Here is a 15,059-nt window from a genome sequence, read left to right as displayed (position 1 = left end):
GGTTGAATAAAGGGTTTCTTAAGGCTACATCAAATGCACAGCGCTTACAAGAAAGAAAATTTCCTGCGTCATGCTATTGCTAGCTAGGTGAAATATTTTGTGGTAGCTATGTTTAAAATGAATGTATTTTTGAAAGTATTGTTTGTCAAATATTTGAATAAATCGTCAACTGTAGGTGTGCCTGCACATGTTATAGCATAATAGCTGTAGCTGTAGTTTATACTACAGGCTTGGGTAGGTTAGGTGTAACTTTTGATCCTTCAAGCGGTGATCGTGGCCATGCGGCCCGGGTCTGTACTAGCCGCGGCTCGCGAGCTACGGGCCAGCCAGGCTGGCCGAGGCGAGACGCCGAGACGCAAGTGAGCGAGCTGGCGGTGGCGTTGGTGGGCCAACAGCCCGGGACGAGCCAGCACGGCTGCGCCGCACGCCTCTGCCTCTGCCGCTCCGTTTGACGTAAATATGTTTACCTCCTCTCCTGGAATCAGTATAAGAGCGGCAAGCAAAAATACACATCAGGCAACCAGGCCCATTTCACCTTCTCCCGCTTTGACACCCTCATCTAAATCCCTGTCATGGCACGACAGCAACGTATCCTTTTCAACAACTTCCGCTCCCTTACCGCCAACAAGAACCTCTTCCTGCACACCCTTGCCACCCACCGCGTGGATGCCTTCCTCCTTAATGAAACCTTCCTCCAACCCCACCACACCATCCACACTTCGCCCTATCTCCTCCACCGCTCCGATCATCCCCTCCCAATTGCGCGTGGTGGAGTTGCTATTGGTCACCGCCGCCAGATCTCCGTTCGGCTCCAACCTCTCCTTCCCGACCCCACCGAACACCTGATCCTTAGTCTCTTCTTCCCCGGCCTTACTGTTACCTGCGCCACCATCTATGTTCGCCCCAACGCTCCTCTTCCCTTCGACTTCCTCTCCCACATCGACCGTACTTCTCCTCCTACGTGATCGCCGCTGACCTCAACATCCATAGTCGTTCCGCTGCCTAGTTACAGCGGTGGCATCGGTTCCTCTCCACCCTTCAAGGCGATCTCATCCCCATCACCTCGCACACCCGTCCCGAATCCAACTCCACTCCCGATGTTATTCTCTCCTCCCCCAACCTCCTTGGTCGCATAACGGTGGATGTCCTAGAGCCTATTGGTAGTGACCATCTCCCTGTCCTCATCACCGTTTCAGACGGACGTCGCCCCCGACCCGACCCTCGAACTGACCCTCCCCCTAAGTTTGTCCATGACTATTCCCTTGCCGACTGGAATGCCTACTGGGATACCCTCTCCACCCAGGTCGATAGCCACCCCTTCACCTACCACCACCCTGACGATGTCACCCATGCCGCCTCCTTTCTCCAGCAGACCTTGTCTGAGGCCGTGGAGTCCCACGTCCCTACTGTCGCCATCCACCCCCACCGTCCTACCTTACCCCCACAGGCCGTTCTCCTCCTCCGTGAATCCCGTCGTCTCTACCGTGCCTTCCTCCACACGCGTGACCCAGACGCACTACGACGCCACCGGCAACTCCAGCGACACATTCGTAATCTGCTCGCGGCTAAGAAACGCCGGGACTGGCGACAGACATGCACCCGTTTAAATACTACCCTACCACTCAACTCGTCCAAGTTCTGGTCAGCCTTCCGTCGCCTTACCGGAACTAAACCCTCCCCCTATTATCCTCTTCTCCATGATGATCACCCTTTCCCTGACACCCTTAGTAATGCCAATCACTTTGCCTCCTACCTCTCCGATGTATTTTCCATCCCCGATGATCCCCAGTTTAATTACTCCCTCTTCCCGGATATCCGCGATCGGACTGACACCTCCGTCCCTCCCCTCGCCCCTGGTTTCCAGTACTTGGGCAACATTGCACACACGGAACTCAATGCCCCTATCACTACACAGGATCTCATTGTTACACTTCGCACCAAACGCAACACCGCTCCTGGTCACGATCGTGTCACCTACCGTCACCTTCGTGAAGCTCCTGTCTCTTTCCTCTCCACCCTGGCCAGGCTCTACAATGTAGTCCTGTCCACCGGTTACTACCCCAACCTGTGGAAAACCTCCCGTATCCTCATGTTCCTTAAACCTGGCAAACCGCCGTCCGCCGTCTCCTCCTACCGTCCCATCAGCCTTACCTCGGTCTTCAGCAAGGTCCTGGAATCTATCCTCACCCACCGCATCCACCAGCATCTCCGCCAGCACCGCCTCCTTCCCGTTACCCAGTGTGGCTTTCGGCCGTCCTTCTCTTCCGACGACCTTCTCCTTCACCTCACTCATCTCCTTTCCGAACAGCTTGATTCCCGTCGCTCCACAATCTTCCTCTCCCTGGACCTCGAACGTGCATATGACCGCGTATGGAATTTCGGTCTCCTCTTCAAGCTCCAAACCTTCGCCCTTCCCATTAACTATGTCCGTCTGATCGGCTCCTTTCTCTCCCGCCGTCCTTCCTATGTCACCATCCATAACACCGATTCCTACACCTTTTTCCCCTCCGCCGGTGTGCCCCAAAGCTCCGTCCTCTCCCCCCTTCTGTACCTGTTGTACACGGCGGACATGCCGCCGCCGTCACCCCCTGTCCACCTTCTCCAGTTTGCCGATGACACCGCCTTCCTTGCCCTTGCCCCCACCCTACAGCGCTCCCAACGCCTTCTCCAATACCATCTTGACCGGTTCACCGCTTGGTGCAACCAGTGGTTGCTCAAGGTCAGTCCTTCCAAAACCCAGGCGATCATTGTAGGCAAAACTACCCCTTCCTTCCGCCTCCTTGATTTCTATCTCACCGTCTATGGCCGTCCCATCGCCCTCACTCCCACCCTTAAGTACCTTGGCGTCACCCTCGACCGTCGCCTCTCCTGGACTCCCCATCTCCAGACAATCCAAGCCAAGGCACGTTCCCGCCTCCGTCTCCTCAAGCTCCTTTCCGGCCGTACGTGGGGTCTGGACCCCTCCACCATCCTCCACACCTATAAATCCCTCATCCGCCCTATCCTTTGTTATGCCCATCCCGCATGGATCTCCGCTCCCCCTACCTTTATAAATCCCTCCAAATCCTTGAATGCCATGCTCTCCGCCTCGCCTATCGCATCCGTCTCCCCTCCCCCACGTGGATCCTCTACGATCTCATCCCCTTCCCCCACCTCCTCCTTTTCCTTGAAAGGATACGGATCCTGTACACCTCCCGCAAACTTGATCCTCCTCACCTGCTCGTCTCCCCGATCCTCTCCCACCCCCGCCCGCTGCCGCGCCTGTATTCGCACGTCCCACCCGGTCTCCATCTCTCCACCCTCCTTACCCTCTCCCAAGGTGGCTTCCGCCAGCTCCCCCTCCCTGATGATGCCCTCCTCCCCTCCATCTACCCCTCCTACCAACTTTGATCCTCCCGCCCTCCTCCTGTACTTACTCCTCTGGGCACCCTCCCTCCCTCCTCTCCCTTTTCCCTCCCTCCTCCTTTTCTCCCCCCTCCTCCCCCGGGCCTCCCCTCCCCTGTTCCTCTCCTCCTGCCCCTGACTCCTCAGCCATTGGCATCCTTTTTCTCCGCTCTCCCCCACCTCACCCCTGTTCCCCTCTTGGCAGGTCCCCGGACTCACACACGTTACGTGGACATTCGCGCGCTGGAGATCACCGCCATCAGTGTTTTGTGTGTGTGCCGTTGTGTTTAGTGTTCAGTGTTCACCGTCCACTCCATCGTTCACCAGTGCCATCGTCATCTTCAGTGTTTGTGCGTCGTCTCATCAGCTAGGAGTGTGGATTATCGACGAGTGTGAACGGCTCCGTGTTTGTCTCTATGTGTCTCCTGTTTTATTGCCCACCGTTCTGTGACTTACGTGTCTTCTCACTGTTTTTGGTCCTTGTATATTCTATGGCTGAAGAGCAGCGTAGTGTGCTGCTGACAGCCTGCCTGTTGTACAGGTTTTAAAATAACAATAAAGTAAAAAAAAAAAAAAAATACACATCAGGCTGTCTGCCGTAATGGCTCACTGGGAGAGGTCTATTCGAGGTAGAGTCAAAAAATGGTTCAAATGGCTCTGAGCGCTAAGGGACTTAACATCTGAGGTCATCAGTCCCCTAGAACCTAGAACTACTTAAACCTAACTAACCTAAGGACATCACACACATCCATGCCCGAAGCAGGATTCGAACCTGCGACCCTAGCGGTCGCGCGGTTTCAGACTAAAGCGCCTAGAACCGCTCGGCCACTGCGGCCGGTCGAGGTAGAGTCGCCGCTCTCACTGAGGAAGGAGGATGTTCCATCAGAGAAGCTGGCAGATGGTACGGCATACCACATACCACTGCAACGAGATGATGGAGGATCTGCCTTGAAAGAGGCACCACCAACAGGGCTCCTGGCTCAGGCAGGAAGAGAGTGATCTCACAGCAGGAAGACAGGGACCTAGTGTCTAGGAGCAGAGAAAATCCCTTTCTGAACGCGAAGAAGTTGCGGCGGGAGACCAACTTCCCCGGCTCCAGTGACACGATTCGCCGAAGGCTGAGGGACGCTGGACTGCATGCACGACGATCCGCCGTGAAACAAGAGCTCAGCGAAGACAACGTTTTATACCGGCTACCATTTGCGGAGCTCCATCTGAGGGCATCGTGGGACAACTTCATTTTTACTTATGAGAAGATGTTTTCCACCAATAACGACGGTCCACGAATCGTTTTCAGGCCGCAAGGGACTCGCCATCGACGCGAATATGTAATCACGACGAGAAGAAGTGGCCGGCTATCTGTTACCTGCTGGGGTTGGAATTCTGCGAGAGGGGCGGGAATTCTTCACAGGATAGAAGGAACTCTGGACAGCGCGCAGTATGCCCACATATTGGAAAATGTGATGCTTCCGTCAGTGCGAATGCTGTATGCAGAAGGGGACGTCACAATGGAAGAGGACCATTCTCCCATTCACAAGGTTGCATTTGTTCAGCAGCTGCTCTCCACGATTGGCGTCAACGTCATGGACTGGCCGCCACGGGCGGCTGATATGGACTCTATGGAAAACGTGTGGGCTGAGGTCGCCAGAACATTAACAGAGAACTGGCCACGAAACTAACCAACTACTGCGGATGCTCTTTCGGACTGCGTCCTGGAAGCCTAGGGGGAAGTTACTTCTTCAGGCTGTTACGTCCGACGGCTTATGCATTCTATGCCAAGACGCGTGATAGAAGTACAAAATGAAGGATTGTGGATAAAATATTAGAGTTCTTAAAATGTTTTGTTATGTCTTCTTTTTCGTCATGTTTCCTCATTGGGAGCTAGTGGAAGATCGCGTGGCAACAGAAAAGATACAATATGGGTTAGCTTCCCTTTGAGTTGCCCTTTTAATTTAAGTGGGTTTCTTTTGAATATACTGTTTGTTAAGTATTCTATTTTCATTTCATTTATACCCTGTCTACATACTTACAAACTAATCAGCGTAGATGGACTCTGTCACAGTAGGTTTTGTTATTTCAAATACGTCTCTCTCTTCCCCTCCATCCATGAATACACCCTCCGTCCTCTACACATTACGCCAACGATTTCATATTATGTTTATTCGCCGCCCGGCATTAGCCGAGCGGTCTCGGCGCCGCAGTCATGGACTGTGAGGCTGGTCCCGGCGGAGGTTCGAGACCTCTCTCGGGCATGGGTGTGTATGTTTGTCCTTAGGAGAATTTAGATTAAGTAGTGTGTAAGATTAGGGACTGATGACCTTAGCAGTTAAGTCCCATAAGATTTGACACACATTTGAACATTTATGTTTACTCGTTGTTAATATCTCTTCTATTCTCTCTCACACTCTCTCTCTCTGACACTATCGCCGCAAACGCCCTTCTATTACACTCCCCCAAAACTTTGTAAACAAATCTGGCGGTTTCCGATGACGCTACATTTTCTCTTTTAATTGCTGCTGTTTTTACTCTCTATCATTCCTCTCACCACTTATGAAACCTTATTCTTTGATCTCCCCTTCCCTATAACTCATTCTTCGTTCTGAGAAGAGTCGCCGGCCGCGGTGGTCTAGCGGTTCTAGGCGCTCAGTCAGGAACCGCGCGACTGCTACGGTCGCAGGTTCGAATCCTGCCTCGGGCATGGATGTGTTTGATGTCCTTAGGTTAGTTAGGTTTAAGTAGTTCTAAGTTCTGGGGGACTGATGACCACAGATGTTAAGTCCCATACTGCTCAGAGCCATTTTGAGAAGAGTCCTTCCTTATCTCTCGGTCCTAAGATAAAACGAACTGTGGCACACATCTAAGTAAGAAATACTTTGCAAGCATTTCACGCTTATATTTTGCACTTCTGTACTTCTATCCATTCCCAGATCCCGCCCTCCTTCCTGTTACGCGTCCCTTGACATCTGCTTCTACATCTAAATGAATACTCTCCAAATCATGATGATGTGCTTGGCATGGGGTTCTGTGGTCTGGTGGATTAATCTTGTATTGATGTGTAAAACGTGTAGGTTCACATATCACGTCAGGCGTAGATTTTTAACACACACAAGTAGCTCTCCTTCACCCCAAGTAACGCCAAGTGCAGAACGCCAGTAAGCTCCGTAGTTCAATATCCGCATTAAAGATAACATCCCTTCGCTGCCGACTGGGCATTCGTTTGAGCTGTGACAGATGGAGAAACCCCGAAAGGCAGAGACTCTGTCACCAGCAAGCCGTCGTAAACTAGAAAACGTATTTCATTTAATGTACCAATGGCTATGTAAGTTCGCAAGGCTCTTACTTTATTTGAAACTGAGACGTTGAAAATTGTGGTGCTGGACTGGGATTAGAATTCGATTTCACTGAGTTCCCGAAGATTGCAAACTCTGCTAGGCGTCCTAGAAAGGCACCTATCTGGTTTAGAATCCTGAGCAGCACAAAATATTCAGTACTTCATTTCAAGCCCTAGCATGTGCACTCCGAACTACTGGTGAAAAATAGTTGCATTTCAACGTCTCGTCGTGCGTTGTCAGCTGTAACTTGTTCGTTTCAACTCACAGCCACATGATGCGCTTTTTATCACAACATTACAAGGTCAAACGTTTCCTTACATCTTTTCAAGTTCAAACATTCCTCTCTATCCTACTGGTGAAAACGGATTTGGGTTAGACGTTGTGTTCGTTGCGATCACCAACGACGACATGTTGTGGATTCAACTTCGAGCCAGCAGAGTACTTTCCATCACATCATCGAAAGTACAAACATGTGGGGACTGATGACCTTAGCTGTTTAGTCCCCCTTAAACATCCCAACAACCACCACCACCACCACAAACATGCCATTCCTAGCTGTTATTGGAAAAGAATTTGATAGTTTAAGTTTCTTTATGACCACGTGTGCGGGGTTTGAATTCTATTCAGCACAGAACTTTTCGTCGCCTGATGTCTAGCTAAACATGCGCCCATCTCGCTACTGGTGAACTAACAACAGCTATTTATCGTCTGTTCCTGGCTACAAAACGACGGTGCTAGATGCTGGGTCCGAATCCCAGTCAGGCAAAAACAATTCTATCGTCAATTAAGGTTCCAGCATTTCGCTATTGGCGAAAACATTTGATATTTAACTTCTGATTTTATGTACAGTCGCGCTCAAAAGTATCTGAACGACCTGAATTGCATTTCACCTGATTCTCATGCGACCTATATAACGCAGATGTCTAGCAGGTCCTCTAATCGCTCCTTGGTACAGTCGTTTGACTATTGAAAATGGTTCGAACAAATCACCACTAGAAAACACTACTCTGTATCGCAATAACTCAAGATGTAAAGTAATACCACGATACTACAAATATCAGGGAACATCTTATCACAGATAAGACTGTCCTTAAGGCTTGTAAGCTCACATTTATTGCAATAAATGACATACCTGAAATGTTAGCACTCTCATTATTACGTCAGATAGGAAATGCACGTAGTAAGTTCGTCGTATTCATGATTTCCTCTTCAAAGTGACACACCATACTTGTTATTTAACACGAAATGTCATTAAAAATTTATGTTATTCACGAGCAGCTATATAAGAATATGTATGAATTTCAAATGACACGACGAACCGACTCGTTCTGCATATGGATTCAAACCCAGGTCATGCAGGCTAGGCCGCGGTGGCCGTGCCATTCTAGGCACTTCAGTCTGGAACCGCGTGACTGCTACGGTCGCAGGTTCGAATCCTGCCTCGGGCATGGATATGTGTGATGTCCTTAGGTTAGTTAGGTTTAAGTAGTTCTAGGTTCTAGGGGACTGATGACCTCAGATGTTGAGTCCCATAGTGCTCAGAGCCATTTGAACCAATCATGCAGTCTAAGATTTCGTGGCTCACGGAAATTAACAGTCATTCCTGACTAGGCATAAAGAGAGTGATATACCTCATTTTTGGACAGTATCAGTTAGCAAATATCAACTTTAAATTACATAACGTAACATTTTTAACGGACTCGAATTCCTACCCAACATCTATTGTCCCTGTTAACGAACTACGAGAGATGTTAAATATTGCTACTTCACAAGTAACTTACTTGAAATGCAGTGAGGTAAAACTTTGTGTTGGACAGGGATTCGAACCCTGAACCTAATCGGATTGTTATCGAAGCACAATCAACTTGGACATATCGGATTTTCTCGGCAGTAGCTAGATGTATTAAATGAAATGACGAGATGAAACATTAATTTTTCCTTCGCAGGACTCCAACCCGGCACGTATCGCTGTTATATTCTAGAGAAATGGAATCTTAAGTATGGGTTTGTTACACCAGCAGCGACATGTGATCATGTTTGAATTGGAAATAATGTGACGAAGTGTTCAGTGCTGACTGATAATCGAACCCCAAACATATCGTTGTTGACTACACTCAAAGAGACGACACTTACTGATTTTTCTCCACCAGCAGCTCGGAATAACACCCTTGAACTTACAGTGATCTCGCTAATAGTTCTGTGTCTCACTGGGAGTCAAAAACGTCAGATATCGTTAGTGTTGACAACGAGTGAAAATGCATTAAAAATACAAATTATTATCCACCAGCAGATAGGTGTTCTCATGCTAGAGCTTGATAATACATAGTGAAAAGTTTAGTGCTGGGCCAGGATTCCAACCCATTCATGCGCAATATGTGCAGATGTTGAGGAATCTGCAGTTTTGAACATACAACAAGTTGTAGTCGAGCTGTATTGTCACGAAGGGATCAAATTTCGCGTTAAGGGCGGTCTGAGTTGCATTTCCAGTTCAGAACCAATTTTATCGACATACAGAAGCTCAAATAAAACATGGAATAAGTGTCCTGTGACCATACACAGGGTTTGTTTCGTCACTAGAAATAAGTAACTAGTATAAGAAAGGTTACTGGTGATAGAGTTTCTACATGTCGCCACTCCTTACTTTATTGTGGTTCCACCTAACGTCTACTTAGTAGAGAAGGAATACCATGTTTAATGTGATATTCAGACTACAATGCCATTATATCTTCTTCACTTGGCGTAGCCAGAAGAGAATAGAATCTGCCTCTCCCTATCAAAAAACATCGGCAGAAATCGGAACCGAACCGAGACCAACATCGTATGAAACTAACATCATTCCAACAGACCACCAAACCCTCTTCTCTACTACTCATCTCTCAATCATAACACCGTTGCGGCACACACGATGTGAATTCTGACACACAGGCTCCCTGCAATGGTTTGCAGGATGTTCAGTACATTCATTTACTTGGTTGACCGAATCGCCATGAACTAGCTGCCTTGGCTATCCAGTGCATACTTTCGACTCTGTTTTGTAATCACCGAAACAAAATAACGTAACTGCCACCTACACAGAACTGCCACCAGTGTAGGACTCAGAAATTTAAATAGGAAGTGTTCCTTTCCATTTGAGCTACTCTATTGCGCTATCTGTTTGTTGAAACCATCGTGCAGTACAAAAGAAATGCTGTAACTGTCTGTCTCTCAGAAGTCTAGATCCGGCCATATGCATTATCTCACAGCACTGTGGAATGCCGAAGTTCTGGAGGAGCTGTCATTCACTTCCAGAGGTGCTGTAGCTACGTCACACCTAGTAGCGTAACGGTAAGCGTCGCGCACCGTTGATAAGACGTCGCGTGTTCTATTACATTCGCTACTACATTTTTTAAACGCAATTCTGCTGTCTGCTGAAGTTATCAATTTAATGGAACTTTGAACATAATTCTCTTCATTTCTCAACCCAAAATAGTCGCACGTGGAAAAAAGGCTAACTTCTGCGTCATTTTGTTCTTTTCAGGTTTAATAGACGGCTAGACAGCAGATGCGCTCGAAGCTTTTGTATTATGTATGGGGAGAGCGCATCGTGCCAAGATAGTCAGAAAAGTATTTTCTACATTAGCTGTCGTCTGGTAGTGGCATTTTATTCTTCTTCAAACCTTGTTTGACAGCTTTAACTCAGAACAAGTTTTCTACATGCATGTAATCAATAAACTGCATGTGCTCTGTCTGACTGTTATAGATAACATCAGAGAATTCGCATATATCGTTGATGATTGATTTCTCTCTCATGTTTAGTATTGTTTTAACAACACTAAAAGAAACCTTACGAAAACTGTGCACTGTATTGTAAGAAATGAAATAAAACTACCCACGATAACCTTACGACGAAAGTAAGTCTGTTTTAACAAAACTGAGTATCTGTACACAAGCCTATCTGCACGAATAAAACACTGCTCACTTAGATTTCGATTGGGTATGTGTTTAAATGGTATGCTGTGTCATACTCAACAGGTATGCAAACGTGGCATTTCATAAATAAAGTTACGTATTCCTAGAAACCCAAAATTTGCTTGTCAGCAGCGGAAAGAGGCGTTACCTGTTGTGCAGCACTAAGTTTTTCACCATTGCACTTAGCGCTGAAAGTATTTTCTTGCGATTTGCTAATCAATTTATTTCCTTTATACTTATCACCCTGGCATGGGAGTCTTAAGTGAAGAACATTACTGCATTTTGTATCGTTGACGGTCGATTCGAATTTCTTCAGAGACGCTTGTATTGTATAGCAGCTAGGCAGTCAGAAAGCCGAGATCTACGACCATTAACACAACTTACTGAGTCGAGTTGCCAAGAGGATTTGATGTGTGAAGGTTTTCTTCTGATTTTGTTACAGAATTTTTTCTGGGAATTCGCAGCTCCATGAAATAATACACAAAAAAAGCTCGCACTCGCTGCCCCTGCCACGGTTAGAACTAACGATTCTCTTAACCGTTGGAACACGAGACACGGGCGGTACCACGGGGCTACTGACACACTGCTGCCAGCACGCAACTCTCGTCATGGTATTTGTCGCTCAGCCTTATAACGCATCGTGAAAGATATTAAAAGTTGTCACTTATGTGAAGAACAGCATTTCTTTAGCCAAAAAATTGAAATTTCGGTCTCAGTGTCTTAGTTTACGTGAGAATTATATACCACGAGTCATTCAAATGGAAAGGGAATATCAAGTGAATTTAGCGAGTCAGTTCAGTACCATACGCGGAAGTGATTACACTGTCACAGTGTTGCCAAATGTTTGTGACGATGTTGCCAATTCTCAGCTGTGGTAGGAACAGCTCTGTAGCGTTATAGGAGGAGAATCCTGTGCTCGTGTCATAGGAGGACACGGAGAGGAGGCGCGGGGTTTGGTTATTATGCAGCGTTTTCTCCTACCAGCTGTGTCAAACATTCAGGTGTGTAATCTTCCATCACGATTAGAGTTTTCCACAAAATATATACGAATAAAACACTTCCCTTGTTACTTTGTTACAAAAGAATATTTCAGTACAATAAAAAGTCTTTGGAAATCAACTTTGCCAACCTGTCACGAAACGTAAGATAACAAACACTTTGCACATCGAAATCGATTGCATCTATGTGCAGTCTTGTGATCATACAAGTAGAATTTCATGAATTGCACGAGAATGTAGAAAACTGTTGGTGCGAATGGAAGCTGTAAGAAACACAGTTACCTAATTATTCTGTACCACGTAATAATCAATTCATTTGATAATTCAGAAGAGAAGAAACTAAAAATGATGCCCATTAAGACAGAAACTAAAGTGCAGATGCGGGCACTGTGCAGATCTGCGCTTTTTCATCTTCAGATCTATACAAATAATGTATACTAACCAGCGTATTCATTGCTTTCGTAATGTTTCCCTCTTGTTTAGTCTTCTTATGATGAACTGGATCCATACCCATGAGTCTGATTTTTTCTTTGTATCCTTCCATCTACTATCTTTGTGTGTTATTGTTTGGTGTTCAAAAAGCAAAATATTGTGCCTGCTCCCACGAGGTATTAAAATGAGGTCGCAAAAAGGCTAGCGAATTATAATCAAAATACAGTGAGACGCCAATTTGTCTGTCGTCATGGTGTTAAGTGGACAGAAATAGTCTGGTGTTATTGTCGTCTTTTCTTATTGAGATTTTCATATTACCCTGACACAAGATGCCGAGATAAATGTGTATATTCTCCGTGACGAAACATCCCACATTCCATTCATCCTGATCCATTCGTTACGTGCATCGGCGGCAATGAGTGATAGGAAAGCTGTTGTGGGGTGACGAATAACAATAACAATGGTAGTAATTATAAATCAATAATCAAGGATGTTTACTGCATTACAGTCGATTAACAAAATAACCAAGAATGGCTGAGTGTTTAATTGGCGCACTGAGTAGGTGTTCTTACCACTTTGTTACTGAATTCTGTTCTAGTTGTTTGCCGAGAGAAAACAAAGAACTCTGTAGCCATACGCTAGTACAACGAGATATTACCTATCAAATATCCTTGCTTTAATCACGAGACGAATATGGCGTCACTGAGATGATATTTGAAATACATTTCTGTTTTCTCTCTCTCTCTTTTTATTTTTATTTTAATTTTTTGAGGAAAGCATCGAAAAGCGCTATAATAAGCAAGTAGGCATATAACCTGTTTACAGTTATTTTCATCGGGATACATAATGCAAAAATATAAACTTTTAAGTATGTTATTGGGTAATTCCAGTTATTGACAGTCTATTCGTGAGCTTGCTCGCATTTAGTGGGGTGAAACCTATCACAGAAGCAAGCAAAACACAATTATTTCTTGCACCATGCGCAACACATAAACGAAATCTCGCTGCACTTACGTGTTGTCCGATATATTGCACAGAAAACATAACTGATTCATGTTGCTAAATACACCTCTATCAGATATCAATTTGGAAGCGTACCAAGTGTATAAAAGTATATCTTGAAACACGGGGAAAGGCCCATAGAGGTATTCGATTGAAACATAGTCATGACCAAAATTCTAACTGGGGTCAACAGCATCGTCGTCTACCACCTTGACAACTCGAACGGTGACAGTGCTCGGCCGGTTACTTACGTTTACTGGTATCAAAGCTACAGCATGAAAAAACAAAAATGTTAATAACCCGAAGATCATTAGTTCTGGAATCCATAGAAAGTAATGCAGTCATCAAGCGCAAGAGTGGTTTGAACACCACAGTGCTTTAATAGGCACGGACTTGTTGGAGGTGGTATGCTGTTGCTTTCATCCGACCTTAGAGTTGACTTACCTAGCCAGTTACTAGGGGAACCTACAATTTTACGTGGCTTTCGGACCACAGTGCAACTCGGCATTTTTCACATCAACAAACACTGCCCCAGGGGAAATTTGTGTAAAACGGCACATAAAAATCGTGGGACTGGTGAGGAATCGAACCTGAGACCTTCGTATCCATAGTCTTGCTCTTTACCACCTTGCCACCATACAGCCAACACTGGGGTTTCTGCTTGCCATTAAAATTAAGGATCTCTCGTTTGTGCCTGCGTTGGCACTTGCGTGTTCCTTAGGAGACCTTACCTTTGGGATTACCCTCGTATACGTGTGTGTAAACGCCTTCCAATGCCCACTCAAGAAAGACAAGGATACCTAGTCTAGCTTCAATATTACAAATACGCCTATGTTTGTGGATGAACGCAGACTTAGGTTGATAATCATTTTGAATATTTATCGGTACTGTACCCATTGGTGTGAAACTCGTTTTCTACCAATGATTCCCACAGCTACAGGAACACTACTTCAATACCTCTTACACAAAACACTTACGCAGTGCTCTCAGACGAAAAGATCAACCTGACACAAACTGTGGGAAGTTTGTTTTACAACCTTCGTACCTGAATAAAGAGCTTTTCCTATTTGAGATATCTGTGAACGTTGCTGCATAAGACGATTTAAGAAGAAACTAAATTCCTTCAGCTACGCCAATGTTTAAAGAAATCGTGTTAACGGCACTAAATCGTGGTTTGTAATGTAAATCGTTTACCAGCCGTACTCTGCCACATTTCGCTGGTTCGAAGGCAAAAAGCTTACTGACAAATTTCAAGGAAGGAAAAGAGGGACGAAATGTCTCCCACTCGAAGGTCATGTTGTTTTACTTAAATGATTACAAAATCGGGTAAAATGAACAATGAGTTTGTCAGTATAAGCACATTACTGTTGTCAATATGATGTTGCAGCGCCCAGGGCCTGTAATAATAAAGGGCCCGATTTAGGTCAGGCATATTGTATACAGAAGTGGAAGAGAGGGCACCACTAAATTCTACAATCCGTATGCATTACATACACACCGAACTGACTGTTACAGTGTACTTATGGAACCCAATGAGTGAATTGCATATTTTCCGGTGAGAAACAGCGCTGGCAAACAGTATTCGCTACATTAGGTTACTTAAACTGGCGTGACTTTCAGCTAGAATTTACGGCCAGCGACTAAGTGTAAGGACAGTGAGTCGGATGCGGGTTTTGCAACTGTGAAATACTTTCCTTACATTATGGAAGAGAATGTTAAATTTGAACTAATGTTGCGAAAAGTTTGGACTTGGATAGCTTAGAATGAAAATCTTTCTGTTTATTGCAAAGGAAAAAAATTGATTTTCTAAAACATTCTGTGTCATACACAACTTGAAACGGGTCACGTCGACCAAATCATATGGAAGAACCGACAGCGACGGATATTGGAAGACAGGAAGATCCCTTGGATTTTGGTTTGGCAGCATCCGACAGCCATTTCTAGGCACAAGTAAATGAAGAAA

This window comes from Schistocerca americana, chromosome 3 (genome assembly GCF_021461395.2).
Source record: "Schistocerca americana isolate TAMUIC-IGC-003095 chromosome 3, iqSchAmer2.1, whole genome shotgun sequence".
Classification (NCBI taxonomy): Eukaryota; Metazoa; Arthropoda; class Insecta; order Orthoptera; family Acrididae; genus Schistocerca; species Schistocerca americana.
This window is presented reverse-complemented; position numbering follows the sequence as displayed.